The sequence below is a fragment of the Mesocricetus auratus genome, unplaced genomic scaffold, assembly GCF_017639785.1.
Source record: "Mesocricetus auratus isolate SY011 unplaced genomic scaffold, BCM_Maur_2.0 Super-Scaffold_100004, whole genome shotgun sequence".
Taxonomy (NCBI): Eukaryota; Metazoa; Chordata; class Mammalia; order Rodentia; family Cricetidae; genus Mesocricetus; species Mesocricetus auratus.
The window spans coordinates 72,427,467-72,454,499 of NW_024429189.1; the positions used below are offsets into that span (position 1 = coordinate 72,427,467).

Genomic DNA, 27,033 nt, shown 5'->3' on the forward strand with positions numbered 1-27,033 from the left:
TGATAGGAACCCTTGCCTTTCACATCTGTAAATGGTGATCTGAGTTACTTTCCAGCCTTGATTCCAGGAGATTGGAACTGGCTTGCTTTAAGTGGGATGCAGTTCTGATTCTCTTAGGAAGGTCATTAATAATGTAAACCTCCTACCTGTGAGTGTGTGTATGCTTGTCAGTGTGTTCATATGTGTGGGGGCAGAGAACAAGCCCAGCTACCATTTCTCAGATACTATTCACTTATTTACCTTTTCTTTTTTTTGACACAGGACCTCTCATCAGGCCGAAACTTGCCCAGTATGCTAGCTAACCACTATCTCCTCCCCAGCACTAGAATTGTAAGCACAGGTCACCATGTCAGCTTTTGTATGTTGGTTTGAGGATTGATCACAAGTCCCCTCTTACAAGCACTTTCCTTATAGAACTATCCCAACTTTCTCTCTTAGCATGGACAAAGTGGCTTCTATAGAAGAACCACACTCATTCAGAATGACAATTTGACTGTGAAAGCAAACCCAAGTGTCATTTCTCCTCCATCCTACTTAGGATCTTTGGGGCAGTGTGATATCCTGTATGCAGCATGGGGAGAGGGTCACATGATGAGGTGAAGAGAACTCTGGAGTCAACTCTTAGAAAAAGAGAAGGGACTGGCCAATAAGACAGGATGGGGAGTCAGAGACTGCGGCTTAAGTGTAGACCCAGAGAGGAAAAGAGCATGACTGATGTCTCGGAAGTGGTCGTGGTGCTGCCAGATACACAGCTGTGCAGTCAGGGTTCAGTGCTGAGTGAGGGCTGAAGTCGGAGAGCAGGGCCAGCCCATGAAGGGTTTGGTAGGCCTCACTGGAGTGCACTTTTGGCAAGTCTTTGCCCACTAGGATGAAGCAAACTTTGATATTGAGAATTGTGGCAAACACTGGCTTTGGGGTGTATTTGCCTCATGTAAAGGGATGGCCTCTCAATCTCTAATTGCTCAGTCAGCTTTCTCTTGAGTCTTCCTGAATTTCCTGACCAGAAGAACCTCCACAGTCTGAGATGATGGTAATGATGACAGTGATGGTGATTTTGTTTTGTTTCTGAGACAAGGTTTCCTGTGGTCCAGGTTGGCCTCAAACTCTCTATGTAGCCAGGGATGACCTCAAGCTCCGGATCCTCCTGTCTCCATTTTCCAGGTGCTGTGATTACAGGCACAGCTACAGCCCGTGATTATAAACACAGTGTGCCCTGACTCTGGGAGTGGGGAGTGATGGATGACTAACCTTGGATGACCTCTGATGCTGAGTCACAGTTAGGCTGGCGTGAAAGCTGAATCCCCACTCTGAACTTTTCTCCTTGGAATTGGATGCAGGCATCCCAAAAGACTGTCTTCCTAGATTTAAAAATATGTGTGCTTCTTCCTGCAAAAACCCGTCACTTTGTAGCTGTTTACCCAGAGCTTGAGAACTACAGTGTGTAAGCAAGCTGTTTGTTCTTTATGATCACTGTAGACACAGCCACTGCCAGTCTGTGAAAGCGCAACGTTAGCACAAGAAGCAGGGTTGAGCCAGCAGCCAGAGGCCGGCTCAAGGCTTTCTGGAAGAGTTGATACTTTATGGGTAGAAGATAAAGAGAGCCCAAGAGCACACACAGTATCTTTCCTGATAAATACAGCTATTTAAAACTATGGTAACAAAACCCTGCCATCTGCTCCAGCCTTGAAACAAAACAAAGGCCACTTCTTTTGCCCCTTCTAGACATCAACCACTTCTCATTTTATTTATCTGTTTTACGTATGTGGATGTTTTGTCTGCATGTACATTTGCACACTAAAAGAGGGCATCTGGTCCTATGGAGCTACAATTATAGACAGTTGTGAGCCACCAAGTGGGTGCTGAGAATCGAACCCAGGGCCTCTGGGAGAGCAGCCAGTGCTCTTAACCACTGAGCCATCTCCCGAGTAGTCCCATTTTAAACTTTGCATTTGGTGCTGCCCACTAGAAGAGTTAAAAATGAAAATAGACTATCTGGTAGAACCTTCTTGGGCTGTCCAAAGTCATGATGTAGCATCCTTGCTAGCTGAAGACTGTGTGTCTTTCTCTGCTGTAAGTGGAGTGATAATACACCTCCTTAGAAGAATTTTCTGGGGGAAGGGGCTAAATTGAAAGAAGGTAGCAGCACTCTTGGCAAGTATTCGATGAACAACGACTATAGATATCATCAGATGGATGTGTTTGGGGTCAGTATGGCTGCCCTCCCTAAACATAGTGATGCTCACAGCTTACACAGAAGAGTTTAGTGAAGCTGATGCATTTTGCTGGAAGGAGAGTGAGTGGGGATGTGGAGCTGAGTGTCAGAACAGTTGCCTGGTTTGGCTGAGGTCTTGGTGTTACCCAGTGGGACAGGCCCACAGACACCAGTCTTCGTCCACTGCCTGGTTGCTTCGTTTTTACACCAGGGACACCTCTGAGAGACATCCTCAGAAAGAGTGCACCTTCTTCCCACGAGAGAACTGCCTCTTTCAGTGAACCCACTTACTGTCAACAACCTGTGTCCTGACACGAGACTGCTAGGATACACTTGGTTTCCTGGTATAGGACTTAGCAGGCAGGGAACTACTGATGGGAACAGCCAGGAGGGGCTGTCACTGATTTCTGACAGTTCCCGGAAATCCCAAAGCCAGTAGCTGTCTCGTGTGAGCTTCTTGCTGAATTGAAAAGATTGTTACTATCAGCTTGGAAAGTGGGGATAGCAAGAACTTTGGGGATGTCCTGCCACCTTCTGTGTGGTTAACAGTTGGTGTGTGGAGTGGGCTTGGTACCATTGATGTTCCCACCTTCCTGACCATTCCTCCTCAGGGCACAACCTCTGGCAGGTTTGTGGGGTCCCTCTAGTTTATAGGACCAGGTTACCCCTGCAAAGACTCTGACCTCATGACTTTCAGCTCCCTTCTTGTTAGAATGGGCCTCAAGTCCCACTTTGCATTACAGCTTAAATGCCACCCATTTGAGTCCTCAGAGCTCTTTTACAGCAGCTGAAGGCCTCTAGTGTAAGCTGCTTTCCCAAGTGTCCTGGGGCAGGAAACTTGCTCTCATAGTACTAACATCTCCTACCTGTGACGAAGTGGCCACCACAAGTCACAGCCAACGTGTCATGTGGTTTAAACAGAAGCTTAGGCACAAGTTAGAAGAACTGAGAGGACCATTCAACATGAAACGAAATTTGCTAGGTTGTGGAAAAATGCATGCACGTTTTTCCTCCTTTGTAAGCATTACTTTCTTGGCAATATTAGGGATTATAAATCTTATATAAGTGGTTTCTGGGGCTGGGAATGTGGTTTGGTGATTTAAAGGATTGCCGTGCAAACCTGACTAACTCAGATCCCAGCACCCATATTAAGAACAAGTTGGAGATGGTGGCATGCCCCTGAAATTCCAGTGCTCTAACGTGAGGTTGGATGTGGACACAGCCAAGGCTATAGCAGTGAGATGGGTGTGCACACAGGAGACACAGCTAGCCTGGAGTGTGCAGTGCAGGAGCAGAACCAGGAAGAGAGACCCTGCCTCAAACAACTGGAAGGTGAGAACAGACTCCTGAAAGTTGTCTCTGACAGCCACACATACACGGCCACACACGTATACACCACACACACACACACACACACACACTACACACACACCACACATACCACACCACACACACACACATACCACACCACACACACTACACACACACACACACACTACACACACACTACACACACCACACACACACATGCACACACACCGCGTATACCACATACACTACACATGCACCACACACACACACACAGACCATACACCCACAATATACCATACACACACACAGACATCACACACCACATACAAACACCACCCACACCACACACATATCACACATATACCATACACACCACACACACTACAGATCACACACAGCACGTGCACCACATACACCACACACACACCACACATGCACCACACACTTCAAACCATACACACACAAAATAACAAAAATTTAAAAATGCCCCAAAACAAATGAGTGAAAAAACCAGTTTTGATAGATTGTCTTTTCATGAAGGCAAAAATTCTTATTGAAAAGTATGATTTAAAAATTTTTTTCAAGAACTATTTTCAAGTGGATGGTTTCTAAGAGGTCAGAGTTCTTAGGTCTGGTTTGAGGGCAGAAACTGAAGGAGACAAAAAACAACGCACAGCAAAAAGGTAGAATCCTGGCGTGACTTAAAGTCTGTGTCTAGGTCGTAGACCCAGCGGCCTCCATTACAGAGTGAGGCAAGAGTTAGCTCTTGGGTGAGTCTTGGCTTGGCAAATTCTCTTAAGTCAGCTGCCTGTGTGGGGTGATTTTTCTGGAACTTACCCTAGTGTGGGAGATGAGCCAGGGTGGGGGGTGCGGTGGAGGATAATCTGCTATTATGAAATGAGAGGAAGTCCAGGTCCTTGCCAAGGCTTAGTTATTCCAGTCTGGCAGGGTCATCATCAACTGGGCTGTCTTTGGTGCCCTCTGATGTCATCTTGCTGGCTTCTTTCTCTCCAGAGGCTGGTGGCTCACTCTAGTCATGCTCCTTGACCAAAGCCATTCCCTCTTTGTGCAAGTTCAAACTCCCTTCCCATTCAAATTGCTCTCTTCCGTGTGTGTGGTGTGTGTGTGGGGGTGTATAACGGTTTTATCAAAATTCAATCTGCGTGCCAGTCAAATTGTTCCTCATACCCACATGAAATATACGATTATGTGGTCTTTAGTATGTTCATGTCTTTAGTGTAGCCAGTCAGCTTAGAACATTTTCACCCTGAAAAGAAACCCTGGTTGCTTTACTTCTTCTAGATAATCTATATAAACGGAGTCGGGAACTATATTATCTTGTGGTTGCTTCTTTTCACTCTGCATGGAGTTGCCAAGGTTCTTCTGCATCGTAACATGTTTCAGCGCCTCGTTCCTTTTTGTGGTCAAAGTAATATTTCACTGTGCTGGAATCCCGCATTAGAACTGGCAGGACCAGTTTGGAATGGCGTTGCCAGGCATTTGTGTATGGATTTTGTGCACCTTTTTTGATTTCATCTCTTTTGGGAGCACACCTAGTTGTGGAATCGTGCTGGATCACATGCTAACTTTCTGAGGAACTCTTAGACCATTTTTGCAAAGCGGGCACACCAGCAGTGAAGCATCGTCTGTCTTCTCTCTCTTGTCAACACTTGTTGCTCTCATTGGCAAAACTTAGGCCCACCCTACTGAGAGTGTAAAGGAATCTCACTTCCTTCTCAGGGAATATTCTTCCATTGTTAATTTTAAGTTGGCTTCCAAAATATGTAATCTGTCTTATTTCATCCTCCTAGGGAATATTTTTTTAAAGATTAAGATACATTACTAATTTTTTGCTATAGAAAGATGAGATATGCTGTTCAGTAAATCCCTAAGAATCCTTTCCATACAATTGCTTTGTCAATGAGAACTTTATAGACATAGTGGAACCACTGAATGGATTCAGGAAGAAGTTACCTTTACACAAGAGGAGCCCTGACAGCTCCCTCCTCTTAGAGGTGAGGTCAGGGTTTAACATCTGTTTATCCTCAGATTTTCTCTTTTATGACACCAGCAGCCCACTGAAAATGACTGCAACAGAATGAAGATCTCTGCCACCAATTAGACATAGACTGTGGCCCTGGGGTTGGCGTATAAGATGACCCTAGGGTTGGCATATAAGATGGCCCTGAGATTGAGGTATAAGATGGTCTTGGGTCCCTCACACTGGGACCTAAGGAGTTCTTGACATGGTGCTGAAAGAGGTATGCATTTAAAATCTTGCTTAAGAACATTGACTTCCATTATTAGACTTAGGAAATGAGGAAAATTACAGTACATGGTGTGGAGTCATCTCTGTAAGAGGCCCAATATATTTTTTAAACACTTTTTGAACATAACCAGCTGATTAAGGGTTGACAACTTCTTTTCAAATTGTCACAAAACTCATTGGAAACCATTGCTTTGTGGATGAAATATGAACTATCTTAATAATGCTGGCATCTGTGGCATCCTTATTGGTGGCTGTGTTCAACAGTCCTTGTTTTTATTCAATAATAGGAGATAATGATTTCATATTGGTTCTTTTACATGGATTATTCCCTTTAATTCCCACAGCTACCTTACAGGGTATGATTACCACTACCCATGTCTTACAGATCAAACAAACGACAGCTCCCAGACTTAGCCGTAAGGGGGTGAATGAACCATCTGCCCAGGGTTTGAATGCACCAGTCTGGCCAAGGAGTCTGGACTACCGACATGATAATTAGGGGCCAGGGAGTTGGCTCAGCTGATAAACTGTTTTCTGTCCAAGCCTGAGGACCTGAGTTCAGATTCCTCTCCTATAATCCCAGAGCTGGGAGAGTGGAGACAGGAGGATTCCCAACGCTTGGAGTTAGCCTGTCTAGTCATATTGTTGAGTTCCAGACTCAGTGAGAGAGCTTGTCACCCAAAATAAGATGGAGAGTGATTGAACAAGACCAAAGACACCCAATGCCAACCTCTAGCCTCTACATACATGTGTACATGCATGTACACAGATGAACATATACACATATATACACACAGACTAAACACAGACCCCCCACCCCACCTCCAAACACCAAACAAAAACCCCTGGCAGTTATGGAGATCAGGGGCCCAGTAAGATTGAGGATAGGCTTGTTGATCTGGCCCCCTGTACTTGAGGATGCAAGGCAAGCCTTATGTCCTTATGTCCCTTATCCTAGATCGCTGGTTCTGTTTTCTTTTAGTTGCACAGGCTTGCCTCGGGTCAGGTTACCCTCTCTATCCTTCCATCCTCACCATTTTGGGGAGGGTGTTCAGAATGAAGTGAGACACCTCACGTGTGCAATACTTTCTCAGCCAGTGCACTGGAATCCCAAAGCCAAGCTCACTTTTCAGAATGAAGTGAGACGCCTCACGTGTGCAATACCTTCTCAGCGAGTGCACTGGAATCCAAGTTTACTTTTCCCCACTCCCCTTTCTCTGCACCTCAGGAAAAGGCCGTGAAAGCCATTCAGGACTGCAGAGAGCGCAGTGGGCTCCTGAGGAGAGTGGGGCTGCTACCTCTGGCATGGGAACCCCTGGGGAGGTGAGGAACAGATCTGTGGGTGGTCCAGAACACCAGCGGGGCACAGCTTTCTGTTGCCACAGATGGCCCAGCTCTATACCAGCTTTCTTCTAGAAATTCTCTTAGGGCAAATGCTATTGTCGTAAGCCGGTAATTAATTACATTCTGTTCTGATTACCTTTCAGTGATGTGGGCGTTAGGGGCTGCCTTGAGTCCCTTTAGAACAAGGCTGGCATCCCTATTAAACAGATGATTTTGCAGGCTTAGAGAGGTGAGAGAAAACAGTTGGCCTCATGACCCAAAAGTCAGAGTCATGACTGAGTGCAAGGATTATTTTCTTTATACTCTGAAGCTTAGCATCCCAGGTCCAGCACTTGCCTGTGTGTGGGTCCCTGGGGCCTGGGGTGGCAGCTCTGCAGATGAAGGAAGAAGGCCACGCTGCAGTCGGGGTGGTTGGAACTCTAGGAGAAGGTCTGTTTTAGGTGATGGCTTCCCTACGGAGACTCGTCAGTGTCATACTTGCTGACTTTGTGCCGCAACTCTGGTCCCTCCCCCGGCCCCCCAGGGACTGAAGTGAGAGAGTAAACATGTCTAAGCAGTGTTCCTACAGACGTATAATGTCTTTAGTGGCTAGGACTCCGTCTTAGGGCCAGAGCCTTTCACCTACTGCACGCGTAAGAGGCCCGCCTTCGTTTATAGCAAGGAAGCTTCTCCGCCTGTTTTCCAGGCTCGGAGGGAGGATGGTGCCCAGTCTGGTAAACACTGCAGTAGTGGCTGCAGCCCTTCTCCTGCCTCTTCCCTTCCTATGCAGCCCTATGCCCTGCTTGCCATCTACCCTTCTTGAGACCCTGGCATTTTAAGGAAAACACATTCAGAAAGTGCACGGATTCTTTCACTGTTTGTTTGAGGGTCTTCAGGCTCCAGATTCTCTTCGGGACAGGGTCTCCCAAGGCTGTGTTCACGAACCTCTCTGGGGCCAGAGTTGCCCTATCAATTCTTTATTAAGAACAGTCATTTTTTATTTATAATGCCTGTGGGTTCATTAAAAATTCCTATAGGGGATACCAGCAAAGCTTTTATCCAGTTTTTTAAAAATCTGGTTGTTAGAGTAGACATGAATATTTTAAAAGTGAGAAAGAACAGAGCCTTCAGTGAATTTAATTTGTTCTGGAATCTAAGTGACAGGCTTAACAGGGGTGCCCAGTAATTCAGTAATTCAGTCCTGATAGTGAAGTAAGGGATACAATTAAATGGACCAGGGAGCTTTCTGGAAGGGCCACAGGGGGATTCTTTTGGCTCCAGGACCTTTTTTTTCCTTGTAAGATCTAGCATAGCCACAGGCAGCGTCCAGACCCAGTTATGCTCCCAGGAAGCCAAGAGAGTGTATTTACAGGATCTATTTTTAACATTTATGGAATTCTTCCCCCCCAGCTGCTGGTCTTGTTAGATTATGTACAAAACCATGGATAAGCCAGCTCACTGCAGTCCATCACCTGTGTGCCTTTAATGTTGATTACAAGTGTACAGTTCCTCAATGTAGTTTAAACAATGTCCACTTGGGGGAGCTTTATGATTAAAGTTAAAATCCACAATCCACACCCCCCTCTCTCTCGTTCTCTCTCTCTTTCACATTCCTTCCTCCCTCTAGATTCTGAGGTTGTTCTTGCCTTTTTAAAAAGCTCCTTCCCTCCCAACTGAAGTAGTTTATAGGCGAAAATAAAGAGCGGTGCTGACTCCCTGGTGTTTCTTGCAAGAGAGTTTGGCACACAGATGCAGACTGCAGCACAAAGTTAGATAAATGCACATCCCAAAGCATCAGAAAAAGAAACCCACCCTTGAAATTTTATAAATACGGCCAATGTCAGGCAAAGATAAAAACCATAAAATCAGATGTGCGCGCAGGGAATTAGAGGATAACATTTCCCAGGGTGCCCGGCGTGGAGCTCTCCATCACCTTCTCTCTCTGAAGTAGGTGGGACACAGAGGTCTAATGAAGGACAGTCCACTGCTGCCTGGGCACAAGTCCAGGTTCCAGATGGTCTTTGGGGTCTACCACATTTGGACAGTTTTGACATCATAGGAAGCTAGTTTGGGTTCCTAATTAGAACATTTGCTAGGGAGTATTGCCACACTATGGATGCATTATTAACCTATTCTACTATGGGATAAAATGAAACCAATTATGATCCCACTTACACAAGATCATCTATGGGTGTACACCTGCCCTCAGAGAGAGGAGAGAGAGGAGAGAGAGAGAGAGAGAGAGAGAGAGAGAGAGAGAGAGAGAGGGAGAGGGAGAGAGAGAGAGAGAGAAAGAGAGAAAGAGAGAGAGAGAGGGAGAGGGAGAGGGAGAGAGAGAGAGAGAGGGAGAGAGAGAGAGAGAGAGAGAGAGAGGGAGAGAGAGAGAGAGGGAGAGAGGGGGAGGGAGGGAGGGAGGGAGAGGGAGAGAGGGAGGAAGGGAGGGAGGGAAAGCACTTGCTGATGCCCACCTACCCTCAGAGAGTAATTTACACAGAAGAATGGCCTGGCTGTTGTCAACAACTCAACCCCCTTCTGTTTACTTGACCTGTGACTGGCAGGAATTTTCTTTTAACATCTTTATATCATTATGGCTCTGCCATCTCATCCAAACATCCTTCTCATTTTCTCTTAGCCTAGGAAGGGAAGAACAGCTCCCTGCTCTGTGGGCATAGGGCGTGCCTGTGTGAGTAGCTGCTGGTGTCCTCTTGCACACCAAGCCCTCCACTGAGCATGCTTAGTTCTACCTGGCTCCATTTCTCACTGATGGCTGACCCATGTCTACACAGCATCACACTCCCTGTTACTATCTGTTCCACGGGGGTGAGTCTCAGGAATCCCCTCCAGTGCAGACTAACCCCTTGCTCCAGCCCTTGGTCACTGCTGTCGTTAGTCTTGCACTGTCTGTCCAATGGAGGAGAGACACTGCTTCCTCCAGAGCCATGCTGCTTTTACTGTGGAGACAATGTTTCCAAGAGAAAACTCTCTCTCTGTGCTTCTCTCTGTCTGTCTTTGTCTTTCTCTGTCTGTCTCTCTGTCTGTCTCTCTGTCTGTCTCTGTCTGTCTGTCTCTCTCCCCTGTTCCCATTTTCACATTATTTTCTGTCCTTGTGCTTTAGTTATTTTTCAACCTTTTTCTTTTAGCTATGCACTTTTTTTTAAAGAACCCTATTGTATGCCCAGCCCAATTGCACCTGGATCCAAAGAGTTGTACACATCTCATTTTCTACTATGGCCACCAGAGTCTGTCCCAGTCCACTTGGCGATTGCACTGGCTGCTTTCCCACCGACAGGTGGGGTCTGTCTCAGCTTGGGGCCTGAGAGTCTACCTCAGTCCATTTGGGCTTTCACCTAAGGCCTCCACATGCAGAAGTTGCTTGGCTTCCTCAAGGGTGAGAGACATGGGAGCTCAGGGACACACTGAAGGCCACCTGCTCCACTGGCAGCAGGGGTTACTCCCCCCAGGTGCTCGGGTGAACCCCAGAATTGCGGGTGCAAAGGCTGATACTTTTCTATGTTCTGATGTCTGCTAGAAAACTCCCAGTCACCAGTGTTATCCAGAGTGGCCGGTCGTACGTAATGGAGTCATTCCTCTCTTGTCCTTCAGGCAGGCCAATGTCAGCTTTTAAAACTTCTGTAGCAAGGCAACATCGCCCAGGATTGCTGCTGCACAAGAACACTGGAATGATGCCTCGTTTCCAATTACTGTGCTCACACTCCATACTCTGACTGGCTTTGTGCTGGGCACTTAAGACACACTGTCTCTTCCAATAGTCCGGAAGTCCTCACTGGCCAGGTTAGATTGCCCTCTTGAAGGAATGAGAACTTCAGGAGGTTGACGTTTGTTCATCAGAGCCAACACCAGGGGGCGCCATTCACACTGTGTGTTGGGCAGTTCAAGTGGTGTCCTCAGCCACAGTAGTACTCACTGTAGGAGGTGGCAGAGCTGAGGTTTTGAACTCCAGAGCCTGAGTATTTTACTTTATGAGGCTCGACGTGGCCCTCGGCTTCCCTAGTCTGATGCTGACCTGTCCACCCTGCTCTGTCCTTATTCCCCCACCTTCCTAACTTGCCCTGCCATCCACTTCAAGGAACGTACTAACTGTTCTAGAAAAGATCTTGGAATATACCGGAGACATTTTTTTTCTGGAATGCTTGCTCTTACTTTGTAAGTCCATTCTCTGTGTGAGATCTAATTGTGGGGTGCTTGTAGCATTATCAGGAAAAAATACATTTCTACAAACATGCAGCCACAATTTGGATTTCATACTTCACATTTGCTTCAAATGCCCCTTTACCTCTTAAAACTTTTATTTATGTAGTGTGCATATGTACGCGTGTGTGCATGAACGTGTGTGTGTGTGTGTCTGTCTGTCTATCTGTCTGTCTGTCTCTGTGTAGTGGGAAGCAGGGGTGTATGCAGAGGCTGGAGGATGGCTGATAAGACTCAGTTCTCTCCTTCCACCGTGTAGGTTCCGTTACCGGACTCAGGTCTCCTGGCTTGACAGCAAGTGCTCTCGCATGGTAAGCCATCTTGCTAGCCCTCTTCTGTCTCCCTTGTAAACAAAGAGGATGGACTCGAAGCCTTGCCACCTCCCTTCTTTCTTCTGCCTGAAGATGTATTTTGCATGTGCCCCCATGCCGTCTGTGCTTGTCTGCTCTCTCTGTGTGACAGGGTCTCCTTTCAGCTTGGCCTTCAGTCTTGGTCTGCTGTTGCAATGCGTCTTTCTCCTTCCACAGATTGCTTTTCTAGATGCACACATTTTGACATATGTAAACATGTGTCATAAGCCTGGAGAGATACACACTGCTGGGGGCAGGGATGCTTGGGTGGGAAGGGCGTTGTGGCCTTTTCAGCCAAGAGGAAAAGAATATGGGCTTAAAGATAGGAGTGAGGTGTGCAAATAGAATGGGGATGAGTGCATGCAAGTGTGTGTGTGCGCGCGCGCATGCCTGTGTGTGCGTATGTGTGCGTGCGTGTGTGTATGTGTGCGCGCACACACACGCATGAGTGTGTTCTCTCTACGGAGGGGAGAAGGGCAGAGGGAGTGACCTGTCTGTAGACTGGAGAACACGCTGCATGTTGTGGGCACTGTAAGAGGCACAGTATACTTGGAAGGTGGAAATGGAGGGGTGGGGTGATTAGAAACGAGGCCGGGAACAGTGCCGGGCATTTGGCTGTCATGATTATTTGTTGAATCAATGAATGAATAAAAGCTTTTAGTGTTACAAATGCAATCATGAGGCAAGCCTTTAATTAACTGGAATGCTCAAGGCATTGTTGCTTGTAATTAGTAGGGCTCCCCAAACCTCTGGTTCCAGGAGTTGTCCCCAAGCATTTGAGGGAATATGGGAGTCACACTTCATCTCAGCACTCAGTTCAGTCTTTGCAAAGGGAGGCGCTTTCGTGGCTCTTAAGCAAAAAGCGAGAATGTCAGAGGTTATTCCTGAAGACTAGGCAGCTGTTGGGGCTGGTGTAGAATGAGCCAAATGGAATTGAGTCGAAGACATGGTGTTGTAATGTAAGCTGTTCTTAGGTGGGTTTACTTTCATAGAGGTTCTATTACTAATTCAGTTTTTCATTGTTCCAACTCAGTAGCTTCATGTTTTCTTTACCAAATGGATCTGTGCTGGTTCAGGAGATCTGGGCATTTGGCTCCTTATGCTGCCCCAGTGCTAGCGTGCACACGGTGCAGTGGAGGTTGAGGGAGGAGCAATGGAATCTGACAAACAGAATAATTAGTAGTACCTTAATATATACTGTGTGTGTGTGTGTGTGTGTGTGCGCGCGCGCGTGCGCACAAGCTCCTATGTGACTATGTCTGCTTGGGATGTTGTAGTTATGAGGCTGAGGACAAGGTCTGCCTTAATCATGTCCAAGGCTAGTTCCACAAACGCTGGTGCTACCAGGCTAGCTCATTCCCTGGTAATTATTGCTAATTTCCCCCTGGCTGACCTGACGATCCATAGCTAACTTCTCAAAGCAAACATGCAATCTGATGCGGCCTAAGTAGTCGCCGTTCTTCATGTGTCACAAACTCAACTGGCACTGCTGGTACAGCCTCTTGTGAACCCTCAAGGTTCTTTTCCTCTCCCAAACGCCGGCCTTTGTGGTACTGCAGGGGTGGAGCTGGAAGAAGGCAGAAATGGGGTCCCTCTGTAGCAATGGGGACAGTTTCCTTTATCCCAGTCTGGGAGCTGCTGTGGTTTTGGGGGTGGAAGAGAGGACATTAAGTGAAGACAGGGCAATTCTATCTTTGAATCAACCAGGGGGATTTGCTGGGGCTGGGCAGAGATGTATTTTACCATCCTGGATTCAGATTCATGAAGTGTCTTTCTGTGGAATCCCTGTTGCAAATGATATTTATATTTTCAGAGTCACCCACAAAATTGTATTTGACTAAGATTGTAATAGAGGGAGAAACAGATTATAAATCTGCAAAGGGCGATATGTGTCAAATTATCTTTCCTCCCAGTGGGCCTTTTCCCCATCAGACAAATGCACAAGGAAGACTAAACGGGCCCACCCGGCTGAAGCTGGATCTGGCTTCACATCTGAGTCTTGACCCTCAAAATTCGCCTTAGGTTTGCGCCTGTAACCATGCTACTATGCTGTCACCAACCCCTCACCTGAGGAGCTGCTATTCATTCGTACTGCTCAATCAGGGATGGACTACTGTCAATTAGAGGGGGTTCAGCAACACGAAGGAAGGAAAAGAATAGTTGTGAAAACAGGTTGGTCATATCAGGGTTACTGAGGAAGTGTAAAACCCAGTTAAAAAACAAACAACCCCCCCAAGAAAAACCCAATCTAGAACTATTCAGGGGCCCTTGGGTGGTTCACCTGAGGTGTGAATATTCAAAAGCCATTTCAGAGGTCCGTGACCTGAGCAGTACGGCAAAGCTCTGAACTGGGTCATCTGGCTTGGACACCACTCTGGCTGCAGCTGGGGGCTGCCGACTGTGCAGACAGTATCATTTTTCTAGCACAAGGCTGGAAGCAGATCCAGACGTGGAGGGGATTTCCAAAGAGAAGCTTGCTCTCCACACACTGTTTCGTATCTTTTTAAAAATGTGTCTCGTTTAACGTAGATGTCTCCACAGTTCCCTTCTCCCAGCGCTTCAGCCTCACTTCCGGTCTCAGTGGAAGGAGCAGATATGAGGCAGTGAGGCATGTGTGTTTTCCTTGTGGAAAGATGTGCTCTAAAGTTAAATGATCCTCGTACAGGAACGGCCACAGCCGGCTTCCTCGGGATGGAACCGTAGCGTGGCTGAGCTGTGTGCTTTGGTGACGCTGACACGTGGTCCTCTGCCCTCAGGGGATATTGGTTTCTTGTTAACAGTAAGAGCAGTAGTTTCTAGGTCACGAAGGAAATAGTGGTGAGGGAGAAGATGGAATGTGACTGGGAGAAAAAAAGATTTTGAGGGAGAGGGAGAGAGAGAGATTCTAAGGATTGCTGATGGCATTCTATTCTAAGTCACATGAATGAGGACATTGAGTGTGAACTCCACAGCTTGTCTCAGAAGTTGAGAGCATTTAAAAAAATTTTTTTCTTCAAAATGACATCATTATCATGCAATCATTTGAATAAATTAAACTGGCCAAAATAATAATCCCTGGGTAAGGTAAGTAAGCCAAGTGACAAAGGAAGCTACAACGAGTGACAATAGCATAGCCACTTTAACCTCAGGGTGTCCCTTTGCTGTGTCACTGTAATAATGTTGGATTACTTTCTCCAGATCTCATTTTGGTATTTATTTCCAGTCTTTTATGCAACTGGTTTACAAAGACAACCCAAAGTCCCCTGATTGCTCCCTTTTGCCTCCGGGGATGCTTCCAAGGTTCCAATAGGACCACAGGAACATGTGCTCTTTGCTGTCCTTTGCCCAGAGTTGACACGCTGCTTGACTGCACTGGTGTGCTGTGGTAAGCACTGTGGCATTCAGTCTGGCTCCCATGGGGTACAATGAGGGGGTATGCACGCCTCTTTCAAACCTGAGACCCCATCAGACAGCCCTCACCTTTTGTCTGAAACCATTAGAGGTGTAGCCTTGAGGTCCTGCTCATTTAGAGAAACTGTGGGGTGGCCCCTTTCTTTGCCACCCTCCCCACCCTCGCACTGGCTGCTGGAGTTTCGCATGAAGTAATTGAGCAAGTGAAATACCAAGTGTATAAAGGGTGGCATTATCAAAGTGAATGAACGAACGCTTACCTAGCAGAACTATAAGACATGGAAAAATAGGGAGACAAGTTAATGATCTAGAAATTGTATAGCTTTGCTGTCTTAGAATCACGGCAAATGGAACACATGGCATTGGGTCATTTTTGCATTGATATGAAAAGAAAATGAGTTGATTTTTACAAATAAATGGAGTTTGTGTTTCTATTTGTTATTCATGACTGTAATGTTTACTTCTCCTGGAATAGAAATATGTCACCTAAATATTAAATATGGGGAAAGATTTTTTTCTGCTATTAATGAAGATTTTTTTTCTTCACATGCTGGGCCCTCATCTACATTAATACATATGTTCTGCTTCTCATTTAATTTGCTGTGACTTTGTCTGATGAGGCAGTGAATAGAGATTTGGGAAGGAGGAGGACGAGGAGGAAGAATTGTGAAAGACAAACATGAAAAGATTATTTGTGGGAGAGTTAAAAGTTTAGATCAAGGCCTTGCATCAAAAATGCTTTATTTTCCCATAGGTTTGCAGCAGTGGTATTCCCAATCCACTATTTTGAGAATTAGAGTAACTCAGAGATTCTATAACTTGCTATTAAAAATTTACCCTGTTGATTGTTGGCATCATAGTGGATCTTCCTTCCTTCCTTCCTTCCTTCCTCCCTTCCTCCCTCCCTTCCTCCCTTCCTTCCTTCCTTCCCTCCCTCCCTCCTCCTTTCCTCCCTCCCTCCCTCCTTCCCCCCCTCCCATAGTCCCTTCTCACAACAGAAGTCCTCTTTTCCTTCTAGACACCCCACACCCACTCTCAGCTCATGTCACCCAAGGCTGGCTTTTCAGAGTTCCCAGCTGTTAAGTGAGCAGTGAGCTTGTGTCTGAGGTTAAGACAGTGCATGTCAATCATAAGACTTTTGAGACAAAGGATTCTTAAAATGGTGGTAATTGCTTCCATGTGGCAATGGTCTAAATCTGGAGTCAGGGTGTGGGGGTATAGCTCAGGAGTAGAGTACTTACCCAGCAATGCACAAGGCCCTAGGTTCAATCCCCAGTACCAGAAAACAGGACAGACCAAAACAAAAACTGCAGATCACTCAGAAGATCTGAACAAGGAATGTGGGGAGATTCCTGACCATGCTGCCTGAACGACCATGCCCAAAGTCATATTAGCTCTATATTTGAGGTTCTTACTTTCTCCTTCAAGTTACCCTAACTCATTTCTTCTTCCCATGGTTGAAGGAATTCTGGCTAATATGAGCATCCTTATCTTTCCCAGGAAGCATTTGTTCAACACTTGGAACATTCATAATAACTGCTTCAAAGGTGTTTCATGCATACCTATACCAGATACAAAGACTTAGCTAAAGCACCTAACCCTGAGGGAAGCTTCATGCCCAGCAGAAAACTGGTGTTCATGGAAAGTTAGATGTGAAAGGATGCCCTGTATCAGTCTCCCATCCAGTAAAGGGCTACCACTCGCCCCACACGCCAGTGATCACTCTGTGCTCAAGGATTTCAAGCTGTAGTGATGCTTCCATTTCCTAGTCTGACTCTCAGAATAGACTTCGAGTTCCTGTATAGTTCTCCACCATGCCAGGGAGCTCACGGTTTCCTAAACCAGTGCACTCTAGATTAAGGAGGTCCTGAGGCCCTGGAGCACTGCCGTTTCATTGTGCTAGAATGTGATTTAGTTTTACCTTGGGTGTTGACCCGAATTCAGTGCAGAGTCCTGTAGATCAGAGCATCTTCTACATTACAGAGCTTCTGAAAGCCCAGTGTCAGCAGTTTCTCCCCCTTCTCTGCTCTCAGGGGAACAGCATAGCCCCTCTTCTCATCCTTTACAGAATGGGGGTATTTAGGTGACAGTGGTGGCTCTCACTTCATATACTTTCTTAGAAAATGCCCCCTTTTAGCTGTAGGAACACTGACTTGCCTTCTTTTGCTCTCCCTGAATACTTAAACTGAATTATATCGTAGGACTCTCATTGCCCACATTTCTGATTTGTGAAGTGATAAATACTTGCTGTGAACCAGTATTATCCTTTTCTTTCTCTTATACTTTTATTCTTCCCAAATAATTCTTAAGCCAGGCCTGGGCTTGAGTTTTGATGGCCTGAATCTGGGTTAGGATTTCATGTGTATCCACGACGTGTTATTTTGCCCATGTGTTTTGTGCCTCATTAGGATATTCATTATGTAGAAGGATGAAAGAAGAAGCTAAAAAAACAAAAATGGAAAACGAGTCACCTTTGCCTGGGCCACTGAAAGAGCCCATTGACTAAATAAGAAGTCCCGTTTTATCAGGTGAAAATGGCATCTGCTGTTGATAAGATGAAAAGAGCGACAGAAATAGACATAAAGAAGTGTGGAGAGAGGTAGGACTGGTATTAGATCTCCATAAAACCAGAGCAGATTTACATCTGCATTTACTTCAGGGTCTCCTTGCCTAGCGGCTGCTCTCTATGGTGCCTCTCTGTCTAGGTGTCTACCTTCCAGGCAGAAAGCAGGAAGGACACCTACTGTTCATCCCAGCCAAGTGGGCTCCCTGGGTGCTACTCCCTGTCCCTGCCTGCAAGGATCATTGGATGGAACTAGCCATGAGGAGTTCTGGGGTGTGTCATTTTGTTCTGGATACCAGTGTAACCAGCCAGAAATGGAATTTCTAAGAAAGCAGGGAATATGGAGAAGCCACCAGCCATGTTTGTGGAAGGCATTACTGGAATATTGTCTTTCTGACCTTGGAGTAATCCTAAGACTTACTTAGCTTGGACATCATCTCTCCCCACTTTTAGATGGCCTTTGGTTCCAGTTACGCTCTGCATGCCAGAGTTAAAATGCAGTTGTCAGTCCTGCTTGTACCCTCCTGGCTGTTGACATTATGAGTTCATCTGATGGGTTTTGCAGGAACAAAGAGGAGAACTACTGGACTCCAGCATATTTGTGAGTTCAACTGAACCTCCTTGTTAACTGGCAGAAATGAGTTCTGGTATTTCCCTGCTTAACAGAAACTGTGAGGAAAATTAAACTTTGTACAACTTTTATATGGACAGTTCTTGATTTGTGGATTTCGGATAAGCACAAATTTCAGTTAAATAAAACAGATCTTCTACAATACATTTTAAATTTCAGTCTCCATGAGTGTCAAACATGAAAATGCTACTGCTAGCTTTACAGGTCACAGCAACTATGTAAATAGGAAATGCATGTATCCAGTTACTGAATGGGTCACTTCCTCTGAAGTTTTTGGAAATGGTCACTGTGCATCTGTTACTCAGTTGATAAGCAGGGAACAAAATGTGCCCTTGTTTCTCTATGATAGATTCAAGTGGCACTATATGTACATGGAAAATTGGATAAGGTAATGGGGTGGAGAAAGAGGAGATGGAAAGAAAGTACAAAAAGGAAATGAAAATCACAATGTGCTCTTAACTTAAAATAAAACAAAGCAGACTGAGCTGAACTCAAGAAAGCCAGTATCAGAGAGGGAGGACTGATGATCAAAGGGATTAAGACTGGGCTGGTTGAACCCCCAGAAACAGCTGACCAGACAAAGGTTAACTCTTGAATCCCAGGCATCAGCCTGGGAATCCAGCATGGGACTGATCAAGACCCCCTGAATCTGGGTGTCAGTGAGGAGGCCTAGGTAATCTATTGAGCCTTGGACAGCAGATCAGTACCCATCCCAAGTATACACACGGTCTCTGGACTCCCATAGAACAATGTGAGGTGCACTCTCACCCTGAACTCTTGGGGAAGGGTCTAGGCCCTGCCCTATATGAAATGACAGACTATGGACACCCCCATGGAGGGCCTCACCCTCCCTGGGGGAATGAGGGGATAACGGGGGGGGGATGGGGGGAGGGCACGGGAGGAGGGGAGGGAAAGGGAGAGGGACTTGTGAAGCAACCTTGTTTCTTATCTAAATTTAAAATGGAAAATAAAAAATATTAATAAAAAAACTGAAAAAAAATAAAACAAAGCAGAAGGAGAGAAAATGTTGAAAATGAAGTAATAATTGAACATGAATGGAGTTCTGGAGTGTTGTGGAGAAGTTTTCTTCAATCTGAAACATTCTACCCTGGAGGGAACTTCTTTAAGCCTCAAGAGATAAACAATATTTAAAAGGTTAGGACATAACACTCATAAGTCTCAGGAAGTTCCTGAAACTTAGAAAATTCACAAGACCTTCCATCACCTCCTTACCACCAGCAGCAGCAACACCACCAGGTTATATATATAAGCAGTAAAAATTTCTGGAGAGAAGAGACTCTCCAATGAGCTGAGATGTCTGAAAGTCATGTAGGGAGCTCCAGGGATGCGGCTTCCATGAGTTGTCCACCATCTTGGGTGGGTTATTTTTTTAATGACTCATCATGATCTATAAGTAACTCCTCAACCATAATCCTGTAGTTAACTCCAATAAACTCTGAGTCACTAAGATAGACTTTGGTGGAATTTTTGCTTTGGTTTGGTGAACATACATTTGTTCATGACTCCCCTGGAGAAATCACACAACCTAGAAGAAATTGCAGGTCATGGGAATATTGACACAACTGCCTTTTGGGAGCCCTGTAGTCATTAGAGAATAGTCAAGGCAAATTTATTGACACCAAGAAGAAAGTGGTTGTAATGAAAGAGTAAGATTATTATAGTTGAAAGCAACTTTGGCAAAATTCTTCGCATTAAAGGAATTTTTGGAGATATCTTGACTTTGAAAGGAATATGACCCAAACTTAGGCCTGTGACAAGCTGCCAAGTCATGGGAGAAAGGTGCCTTGCTCCATGTTGCAAGTTATATGAGGGCAACAAGAAAATTACTCTCCAAGCTAGATAAAAACATTTACAAGTGACTCAAGCATTCCATTCACAATGCTTATAATATTAAACAAGTAAACATTAGTTGTAATTTTTATTTTTCTATATATTTAAGAGCAAGGAAAAATTTTAATGTTTTGATCTTTCTAAGAGTCAATGAATAATTACAGTATTTCCCATTAGTTATTAAGATAGTTTTACAGTTTCTACCAATGTGGCCATTTTTTTGTAGTTTGGAACACAGCAGAGTTCCTGAATCCTGCTTTCATTAGAAAATGGAGACTGTTCTTCTCCCTCTTGATGACTCTAGGCTGGCATTAACCCTATCCCTAATCAATATAATGTGGTAGAAGGGAGGTGACAGATTTTGTATTCTTCCTCTTGGGACATTTTTCCTCTGGGTGAGTTCAAGTCTCCACTTCACTGTGCTTTGGAATGGATTCTTAAGTAGTGAACTGCCCACTTCAGTAGGAAAGGTATTCACTGGACAAATATGGGATTGCTTGTAAGATCTGAGGCAAAGCAGAAGGTCTCTAGCAGGAGCTGCTCAACAGTCTTAGCTGGTGCCACCTCCACAGGGAGAATCTCAGGGCTGATTTCTGTTCTTAGGCTGGTTGGCTAGTGGTGTCCTAAGGGGAGAAAATGTAGATAGGTTGAATGTCTATCCTGAGATTCATGAGATGAGACTCGGGTAGAAGAAAGCTTCAGGTTCCCCACAAATTTTGTATTTTGGGGAACTTATTTCCACTACCAGATCATATACAGATACACTCCCTGAGGAAAGCAAGATGCTGAGAAAGAGAAGACAGTGACTGTGGATTGTCTCCAAAATAACAGCTGTGCACCAGAGTAGCTTCTCTTCTCTGATGAAGATTTTAGAATGCACACACACACACACTACACACACACCACATACCCTGCCCACAAATTTCATAGTAAATAAATTGTAGGAAATAAATGGAGTTTTATAATCACAGATGAGGCATATAATCCAATGTATAAGAGACATTGAGTCTTTGACTCAGGGAAGGATAAAGGTTAAAAGGACTTTAGGTCTAAGTCCTCATTTTACAGATTAGATGAACAGGAAAAGGGTAAATTGAAATCATGACAAAACCCAATACTAGAACATGGATCATTGTGAGAAAAACAATCGAACCAAGTTAGCTGGATCTGGAAGGGATGAAGAAATGGACGTAGTGCGTTGGAAATGTAATTTTTCTTTTTGGGGTATTCTGTCATATTCTGGTAAGGAAGATTCTTTATGGTTCCTCCCCAACTGTGCACATTGACCTCCTTGCCTTCTCTTCAGACTCCAGTATAGCATCTCTTTTCCAGTTCTAAATGCATCCAAGGTTACGTGCCAGACAGTACTACTGTGGAACAGCCGAACACTGAGAAAATGCAGGTATCTCTCTGAAGTCTAGAGCAAGACTCAGTCAACACTCAAACTCTCTGAAGTCTCCAGTAGACTGCTTAGACTTCATTCTGAGTGGTCATGGCACCTGAGAAGATATAGCCAGTTAGAGAAGCTGGAGCTCTGTTGGAATATGGCTATACCCCAGAGATAACACGTTGTTATTAATGAAAATCCATTACAAGAGATGAAAAGGGGAGCAATGGGAAAGGACACATTACACTAAAACAGCCAGCGGGGCTGCGGAGACGGCTCTGGGGGTAAGAGCACTAGCAGAGGACCCAGTGTCTGTCCCCAGAACCCTCATCAGGAGACTCCCAGGAACTTCACTTCCAGGGAATTTGAGTCCCTCTTCTGACCTCCAAAGGCACATGTATCACCCCCCCATATATATATATATATATATATATATATATATATATATATATAATTAAAAAATAAACCTTTACAAAGCAACAAAGTCAGTAGGGGGTACTATGGTTTACCAGATGCATGTTTGTTTTTGTTTTTGTTGTTGTTGTTTTTTTTGGTTTTTCAAGATAGGGTTTCTCTGTATTGTTTTTTGGAAGCTGTCCTGGAACTTGCTCTGTAGACCAGGCTGGCCTCGAACTCACAGAGATCCGCCTGCCTCTGCCTCCCGAGTGCTGGGATTAAAGGCGTGTGCCACCAACGCCCGGCTCAGATGTAGGTTTGTTTTAATGCTACAAGCAAGTTTTCCAAAGAGCACTGGGAAAGATGTAGGCATCTTTCCCTTAGCTCTGTTCTCTTTAGTCACTCAGTTCCGTGGGGTTAGCTGTTGACACCCTAAGGGTTTTCTTGTTTCCACTCCTCACATCTCAGAATTTTCTGTCCTAGTAGTAAATTTTTTTTTTGTCATCCTTGAAGACACTTTGGCAAGTAAATTATTTTTCTCTCTCTAGTTGTTTTACACATTATCCGTTATTTTAAAATTGCTAATGACCTAGTTTTTTGTTTCTTATGTATTCCTTATATTAAAATGTGGGTGAACAGAGATGACAGAGGGCTGGGGCATGGGGGAGGGCAGAGAAACTCTTGGCTCAAATATGTTACAGTGGTATCTAACACAGGATATATTGATTTAAAAAATAAAAATACTTAAAAAGTGACCCTTGTACTGAAGATGCCAACTTTGCTCACTCTAAGGCTTGCTGTATGTAGGCTGTTTGATGTGAATGAATAAAATCAGGATTTGTGACTTTAAAGGTTCCATCCTGGGAAATGTGGGAATCACAGTTGTCAGGGACTGCTTTGTGGAGGTTTTTTTCCTATGTTTTTTGAAAGACATGGGTTTTGATGTCTCTGCCATGGTTTTGCCTTCTCTAGGAATAATAGCCAGGGTTGCCGTTATTTGTGATAGTAGAGGCTGCAGAATGGGTTTTGGCTTCAAGGTAAAGGTTTTGGCAGATCCGACTCCATCTCATTGGTTACAAAGCTCTCTTGGAAGGCATGCAATTATTCAGCTTGCACAGCACAATTAAGTAAACAATTCATCTGGCTCTCCATTGATCCTCCCGTGCAGAGGGATGGGGTGGCTTGGGAGATTGCAAATGGGAGCAGTAGCCTTTTCCCTGGACGTAGGTGGTTTGGAGCCATTTGTTAGGGTAGTGACCACATAGTGCCTCCATCCGATGGCTGGGCGGTGACCCATGGGAAACAGACCGGGATTTTGAGGCCCATGGAGAGGCAGTTACATCTCTGCATCCAGGATCCCAGCTGTCAGAAATATGTGAGGATTATACTGATATGATTCCATTCAGCAGGTGCTTTAGTGAACGTCTGTCTTAACCCTCTTCATGGCAAAGTGAGCTCCCGTGTCTCTTCAGGGCTCTGAGGGAAGTTCTGCTCCGTGCCGGGGCTTTAGCACACCTAGCCTGCTTACAGGTTTTAGGTATCTTTAGCTTAGTGTTCTCTCCATTCTTGCTCACATTTGTGACTGTCAGCTACACTGTATTTGTTCATTGCAAATGGCTTGAGGAAATCTAGAACTTGATTTCGGGATTCTATCTACTATAAATCATGGCACAGTCTGTTGTCTCAGGTTGGATGGGGTTTCTTATAAATAAAACACTTGTGCTTATAAACAGAAAAGCTGTTTAGCAGCCTGGAGAGAACGTTCAGTGGCTAAGAGCACTGGTTGCTTTTCTAGAGTGCCTAGTTTCAGTTACTAGCACCCGCAAAGTGGCTCACAACCACCTGTAACTCCAGTTCCAGGGAATCTAATGCCCTCTTCTGGCCCCCACTGGCACTAGGCATGTAAGTGGTACATAGACATACATGCAGGCAAAACACCCATATGCAAAAATAAAAATAAAGAAATCTTTTTAAAAGAGTGCTTTTCAGGCTATGACATTTCTTGACCTGAGTACGGCATGCTGCATTGACTGGTCCACTGAGATCCTTCCAACACTTGTTTTTTTTTTATCTTAAAACAGGATTGAACAATCATTTCCTCTATGTACTCTTTCACACACACACTCACAAATTTAATAATTTGCTCTTTTTCTAGTTGGAAAAAGTAATCTGGACCCAAATTTATTTAAGATAGATACCTTTTCAGAACTTATTAAAGGTGTATGTGAGGATACACACACACATTCCTAAGCTGTCATAGTTAATTATGAACTTATAATATTTTAGTAAGTTGCCACTTGGCTAGGAATTCTTTGAAGATTCAACACTATTACTATTTGGGAATGTAAAAAAAATCTTAGTAAAATGGCTAATATAGGGCTTGGAAGATGGCTTAATGGATATATAGTTTGTTGTGTAGAGTGAGGAGTGTAATCTACAGCCTAGCACCAAGACAGATGATACCTGGAGAAAGCTAACTAGCTAGACCCTGCCTCAGTAAACAAAATGGAGATGGCTTGAATAAGACACCTAACATCAACACACATGGGAACATGCAGACACATATAGACATACCACACACACACATGTGTGGCTTGAAAGAAAATAGCCCCTAAAGAGAGTGGCACTCTAGGAGGCGTGGTCTTGTGGGAGGAAGTATGTCACTGTGGAGGTGGGCTTTGAGGTCTCATATATGCTCAAGATGCTGCCCTGTGTGTCAGACCACTTACTGTTGCCCACACAAGATATGGAACTTTCAACTCTCTCTCCAGTACCATGCCTGCCTGCATGCCACCATGTCCTACCATGATGATAATGGATTGAACCTCTGACTGTGAGCAAGCCACCACAATTAAATGTTTTCCTTTATAAGAATTGCCATGGTCGTGGTGTCTCTTCACAGCAATAGAAACCCTATCTGAGACACATATGCAATGGGTAGTAAGTTCCTCTTTAGAAACTGAAAAGCTGTAGCAAGCCCAGGCTTTGGGAAGTCTAGGTTCTTCTTTGCACCAACCCATATATCTCTAATACTTAGCTTAGGTCTAAGGGTTTTCCTGAAGATTGGATATTGCCATCGTTTATATCTGAAATGTCCCTCAAAGACTCGTGTATTAAAGGTTCAGCCCTCAGGATGGCACTGTTAGGAGGTGGCAGAAAATCCCAAAGTGAGGCCTAGTAGAAGTTTTAGAACGCCGGGGGCATGGCTTTGAAGGGAACTGGGAGATGGCAGTTGCTTTCTCTTTGTTTTTTGTTCCTGAGGCAAGCATATCTGTTTACCCAGATGCATGCACTACCTCAACCCGGCCCAAGGGTAATAGAGCCCTTTGTCTAGGTTCTCCAAACTGATCTCAAACAACGTTTTCCCTGTTCATGTTGACTACGGCAGGTGTGTGACCTAGAAACTACTAACATGCATGCCTCTTGGTAAGGACACCACCTGGGTCTGAGATCCCTGGATTCTGATTTGCTGATGTTAAGCAATGTCTTCAGTGGCTGCTACGTCTGATTTTTATATGGATCCTAGGGTTCTGAACTTTGGACCTCATATTTTCATGGCAACTCCCCAGCCTGGCACCACTGCTCTTCCTTTTATACTTATGTGCTGCTGGGCAGGTGAACCTGTTAGCTGATCAGTGTGGTAGAAGCTGGGAGGGTGCGATGCTCTATAGCTCCAGCTGTGCTGCACGTGCCTATGTTTGTGGAGGACTAAAGAGGTGGCGGCCCTCTAGGGAAGCCCGTGATTGGCTGATTTGAACAATGCGCTAGAGTATCACCTTGGAGCACCTCAGGTCAGCGTGAGCCCACCAGTTGAGTCAGTCCAGGGGCTGGCGTGGGCTGTGAAGGCAATGCTGGAAGAAGTGTTGGCAGGTGAACTGGTAGAGGATACAGGTGGCTTTTTAGGAGCGAGGGCAATTTCTGTAAAAGCAATACTCACCTACTTGGAGTTGGTCATGATGACTTTTTTTTTAATTCTAAAGCTGATCATTCTGAGCTGGAGAGATGGATGGATCTGTGGATAAAAGTGCTTTGTACTGAAGCTGACCACTTGAGTTCATGGATTCACACAGTGGAAAAAGGGAACTAATTCTTGTGTGTCCTCTGACCTTCATATGCGCCTGTGCATACACACACTCACACACACACACCCTCAATATGATCATGCACTTTTATTTTCTTAGGGGTTCACATAGTAGTAGAACATTATGTTAAAAATACTTTAAAATCCCTTTGATTTCTTTGTAGCGAAGTCAGATGCCCTGGAGAAAGACAATAGTGAAATGGTAGGCTTGACTTTCCATCTTTTTCCGTTCCCTCTTCTGTCCAGCCTGCCAGTTCCTTGTCTGTGGACAAAGTCCCCACATGCAAATCCAGAGGTGATTTGGGAAGGTAGAGATGGTGAATGCCTTCCTTTACTTGAGACATAATGAAATGCCAAGGGTTTCCTTATGTTGTCACTCAATTAAGGTTTATTACATAAACTGTAAGGTGTCACTTGAATAGCAAACTGAATAGAAGAGTTAAGTCGGATCTTTCTGTTGACAAGAAAATTATCCATTCCCTCTTAGAAACTCACCAGTGGATTACAGAAACCTAGTGGGACGTTACTTCAGCTCTTTTGGAGCAGGCTATGCTAATTCTTTTTGCAAATTATTTTAGAAGAATCTTGTCGGGGATTATAGACTGATTCACTGACTCATGGGGCAGCTGATTTGACTTTTATCTTCCAATATTGGCAGTAAATGTTTTTTATTTCACTTAGTGGACAAAGCCCTTGTAAACTTAGTTTCTGTGGCACACAACTTTCTGAACAGTCATGTATTTTACAATGAGGGGTGCAATGAGTGTTTGGGAAAAGTATTATCCAAATTGAACTAGTCTGGATGTGAGAATGTGAAATCAAAGAAGAGGAGTAATTAGTCTCTCCAAACTTCACATTTGCAAGTGCCCCGGACCCCAGGAACTGCCTTGCTGTTAAGAAGAAAGCATTTGGGACTAGAGAGATGGCTCAGCAGGTAAAGGCACACGCTTCCAATCTCTAGGCCTTGGGTTCAGACCCCAGGACCCACATTAGAAGGACAGAACAGACTTCCCAAAGTTGCCCTGTAATCACAAATTCAGCATGGCGTGCCTCTGGGTGT

At 44.8% G+C, this 27,033-nt stretch overlaps 1 protein-coding gene across 6 annotated transcripts in view; it reads left to right on the forward strand.

The window, feature by feature from the left end:
• The window catches only part of LOC101841231, a 157,835-nt gene that overhangs the window by 22,720 nt on the left and 108,082 nt on the right, over positions 1-27,033 (forward strand). Inside the window, exon 2 of one of the 6 annotated variants that reach the window (XM_013122672.3) lies at positions 11,584-11,635. The exons of 4 other annotated variants lie outside the window; for them this stretch is intronic. The gene's annotated coding sequence lies outside the window, so the exon portion shown is untranslated. Of the gene's footprint in view, positions 1-11,583; positions 11,636-27,033 lie in introns of those variants that run through there. One more of the 6 variants, XM_040745951.1, reaches the window with a different exon arrangement.